The sequence below is a fragment of the Oratosquilla oratoria genome, chromosome 19 (assembly GCF_046742065.1).
Source record: "Oratosquilla oratoria isolate Oo_2021 chromosome 19, ASM4674206v1, whole genome shotgun sequence".
NCBI lineage: Eukaryota > Metazoa > Arthropoda > Malacostraca > Stomatopoda > Squillidae > Oratosquilla > Oratosquilla oratoria.
The window spans coordinates 7,882,418-7,887,417 of record NC_134795.1 but is presented as its reverse complement, the minus strand read 5'-3'; positions in this window follow the sequence as shown (position 1 = coordinate 7,887,417).

Below are 5,000 nucleotides of genomic sequence, written 5' to 3'. Positions count from 1 at the left end.
TCTTTCTCAAGTTCCTCATCTACTTAAAACATGGAATGTTAAAGTAGTGTTTAATAACCCATGCACTTTTAAGAAAATAAATAATAAAAAATTCTCCCGCTGATTCTGATGGTTGCATATACAAAATCCCTTGCAGAGATTGTGAAAAGTATTACATTGGACAAACGGGCAAAGAACTATCAACTAGAATTAAACAACATAAATATAGTGTTAGAACAGCACAAGAATCCAATGCTCTATTTGTTCACATGAAAGACTTCAATCATTGTATTAATTGGACTAATGCTTCCTCTATCATTTCTTGTAATTCATTTGTCAATAGAAACATAATAGAAAGTAGTATGATAAAAAATTCTGAAGGTTCTACTCTTAATATCAGTAATGGCATTTATAAATTAGATAAATTCATCATTAACAAAATTTGTAATCAGGTTGTATGTGATCAAAATTAATTTGGTGAATTGTGCTGTTCTCTAGATTTCTTTTTCTTTGATGACTTTTTGTACCAAGACTTATTCTTTTTTCATGTGTGACTTTTTGTCCTTCACCGGTTCCTTTCCTAGTGTAATATTTCGTGTCATCTTGTGCTCAGCCAGTTCCTTTCCTAGTGTTTAATTTTGTGACATCTCACACCTTGCCTGTTCCTTTCCTAGTGTATAATCTTGTTATTTTTAAACCTCTTTGTAATACAACTTTTTCTGTATTCCCCTGAAGATGTGAATTACACGAAAGCGCTTGGGATATACTGTTTTCTTCCGATTTCCTTAGTGGTTACCAGCAAAATATATATATATATATATATATATATATATATATATATATATATATATATATATATATATATATAAAGTTGGAAAAAGAAGTCACAGGTCTAGTTCAGAGTTTTTGAGTTTATTCCTGACCGGTTTCGTTGAAAAATTAAAAAACTCGAAACTAGACCCGTGACTTCTTTTTCCACCTTCATCAACTTGTCACAATGTCTTAAAGATCTGTATTGAATCTTCCCTGAGCCCATGCAATTTTAGGGAAAATAGATATTCATATATCTTAGTCGATTTCTTGTCGTGCATATCCGGTGAAATCCTGTGGATAGGTCGAAGTCTTATAGATCCGTTGAAGTCCTCTAGATCTTGTGGAGCCCTGTAGATCCGCATGAGTCCTGTAGACGTCTAATTTCATGTCTCTCCTTTGCTGAAGACACATTAACGAATCCTATCATTAACAAATCAAATCATGATCGTAATCGTTTTCATGCTGTTACTCTGCTCTAAAGCATTTATAACATTATGATATAAACATCACTCTCTCCATATGTAAATATTCAGAGTGTTCAAAGCCTTAGGCGCCCACTACACACGGTGCTGGTGGAATCGCATTGAGTATGGAAGCAATACATAAATCATAAATCGCGTGTCAGACCAAAAGAAACACCAAAGGCTAAATAAATGCAACCGAGGGAAGGAAGAAGCTAATGTCTATTTTCGGAACTCGTTTTGCATATCGTGATATTTCAAATCAGAGCTAAACAGCGAATAAAGAAATTCCTCGAGAGAGCGCAGAGGAAATATGATGAGGCCTGGGAATCCATTTTCACTTGATGTTCTGAATCAGATTCCAGTGTTAAGTGGTGTATACAATAGGAATTGTTAAACTTTGATTTGTGATGATTTTTATATTTCATTGAAATAGACTGGGAGATGAATAAAGTGTCAAGTGCAGGACAGCGTGCAATTGGTGTAATCGTTTTAGATATAGTAAATTATTTATCTCTTTTAAAACACATAGCAGAGCCAACGCATATTGTTGACTACGATAAGGCAACAAGGATCAAGGTACGCCAATGAACGTGAATGTGGAAAATTTTATTCTAATTCTATGATGTTATCATCAATGACATCATAAAATGGACGAAAGGGGTCAAGAGAGACCTCATTCTGAGATGCAGTAGCTGAGGATAGTGCTCTTGTATAGATGCGTTACTTCTACTCCTCTCTCCACAGGTCAATTTCCTTTCTACCTTGGGCATATCAAAAGCATTATGAAACCTGTGATTTTTGACTTTACGATTGTGTATAGATTGCAGAAGTTTTACCTTTATATATATGTATATATATATATATATATATATGTGTGTGTGTGTGTATATATATATATATATATATATATATATATACATATAGACATATATATATATACATATATATACGTATATTACAAAGGCGGAGCATGCCGACAGGAGACCTTTTGATCCATATCTAGGTCGGATGCGAAAAAAAATCATATTAATAATAAAACAATAAATAAAAACTATAATAATGTAAATAACAAATAAAATACATAAATAAATGCATAGGTATAGTTAAATAATAAACAAACAGGTAAATAGTAAATAATAATAAATTGACATATAACCAATAATAAATGAAAATCAGACAGACAAATGATAACAAAACAAAAACAAATAATATAAGATAAATTATAATCATTACAGCATCTTACTTAGGTATTTATCTAACTGATTCTTAAAGCTTCGAACTGAACTACATTGCACTACCTGTGCAGGAAGTTTATTCCATTCATTTACTACACGGTTGGCAAAGTTGTTTCTACCTACTTCCAAATTGAATCTATTTCCGGATAGTTTGAGACCATTGTTTCTTGTCTGATTCTCATTCAGTGTGAAAATTTTGTCACTTTTGATGTCAATTCCCTTTAAAATCTTAAAGACCTGTATCAAGTCACCTCTGAGTCTACGTTTTTTTTAGGGAAAACAGATTCATGTGTTTTAGTCGATTTTCGTATGATTTATTTTTGATATTTGGAATCAGTTTTGTGGCTCGCCGTTGTACTTTTTCCAGTCTGTCAATGTCTTTAATGAGATTCGGTGACCATACAGAAACAGCATATTCCAAATGTGGACGAACTAACGATTTATATAGCTTGTTAATGAGTGATGGACTTTTGAAATCAAAAGATCGCGCAATCAGTCCTAGAATCTTATTTGCTTTCTCAGAGGCTGAAATACACTGCTTGGATGATTTGAGGTCGTCACTGATAATTACGCCGAGATCTTTTTCACTATCCACTTTTGTTAACGAATTACCAAATAACTTGTAATCGTACTTACTGTTATTTTTACTTATGTGCATTACCTTGCATTTACTTGTGTTAAATTTCATTAGCCACTTTTCAGACCATTGCTGTAATTTATCTAAATCTACTTGAATATCTAATTGGTTTGAGTGATCATTTGCCACTCCGCACAGTTTTGTATCATCAGCAAATTTGGAAACAGTAGATTTTAGTCCATGGTCTATATCATTTATATATACTATGAATAGAAGTGGCCCAAGAACGGAACCCTGAGGAACTCCACTTGCAACACTTTTCCATCCAGAAGTTTTTCCATTTAAAACAACTCTCTGTTTTCGACCATTCAACCAATTACTAGTCCAACCTAATAGGCTACCACTTATTCCATGCAAAGCTAATTTAGTAAGTAGTCTTTCGTGTGGGACGGTATCAAAAGCTTTTGCAAAGTCTAGATATATTAAATCTATATTGTTTCTTTTGTCATAATTCGAGATAACTGTGTTGTAGAATTCGAGTAAGTTAGTCACGCAAGAACGTTTCCGTCTGAAACCATGCTGGCTATCATTTATCAAACGGTTACTTTCTAAGTGATGTTCGATAGCATCTCTGATGATAGTTTCCATTATTTTTCCTACGATTGAAGTCAAACTTATAGGCCTATAGTTATTTGGTTTCTTTTTGTCACCTTTTTTGAATATGGGAGTAACGTTAGCTAGCTTCCATTCTCTTGGGACATCTCCGGATATGATGGATTTCTTGAAAATAATTTCTAATGGAACAACAATCTCATTTTTCATTTCCTTTAAGATTCTTGGATGCCAACCGTCAGGCCCTGGTGTTTTATTAACTTTGAGTTTGTCTATACACCTTTTAATTTTTTCTTTTGTTATATTTACCGTAGTCTTTTCACATGTTTCAGTTTTGATTTCACTTGAGGTGTTTCGTTTACGAATACCGAGCTAAAATAATTGTTTAAGATATTACACATTCCTTCATTTGAATATTCAAGTTGACCGTCAGCAGATAATAGTGGACCAATGTGATTCCTAACAACCTTTTTATCTTTAATGTAACTATAGAATTCTTTGGGATTCTCTTTGGATTTCTCAGCGATGTTCATTTCGTATTGTCGTTTTCTTTTCCTTATTGTCTTTTTTAAATCTCTCTGTATTGATACATAATTTTCATAGTCATTAGATGCACCCGAGCACTTATATTTCTTATAAGCCTGTCTCTTTTTAGCAATACTTTTTTCAGTTTCTTTGTCGAGCCACTTTGGGCGAGCCTGATTTGGGGGACGTCTGTCCTTAAAAGGAATGTAAGTTTGAATCATCTTAGTGAGCGTATTTTGAAATATTTCCCACATCTGATCTACCGGTTTTTCGTTTAATTTTGCCTCCCAATCTGTAAGCTGAAGCTCCTGACGTAGTCCTATGAACTGAGTTTTACTGAAATCGGGTATTTTAGAAACACAAGTATCTATTCTAAAATTGTTTAGGAGTTTGAATCTAACTAAGTTGTGATCGCTATTTGCAACAGATTCACCGACTTCTACATCAGTTACCATGCTTTCGCGGCTAATGATCAAAAGATCGAGTAAGTTTCCATATCTTGTGGGCTCTTTTACATGCTGAATTAAGTAATTGTCACCAAGAAAATCAATCAAGCGACTATCTATATGGCCATGTTCAAGGGTCATCCAATCAATGTCAGTAAAATTGAAATCACCCATTATCAATAAATCCCGGTTGCAGAAACTAGACAGTTCTTGAAATAACAGTTTGTCGTCTGCTAATGATAATGTCTTTGGCCTATATATTACACCTATATTCATTTTTTGTCCATTTGTTTGGGTTAACTCAACCCACAAACTATCATATGCATCCTGTTTCACTTTCTCTAAAACA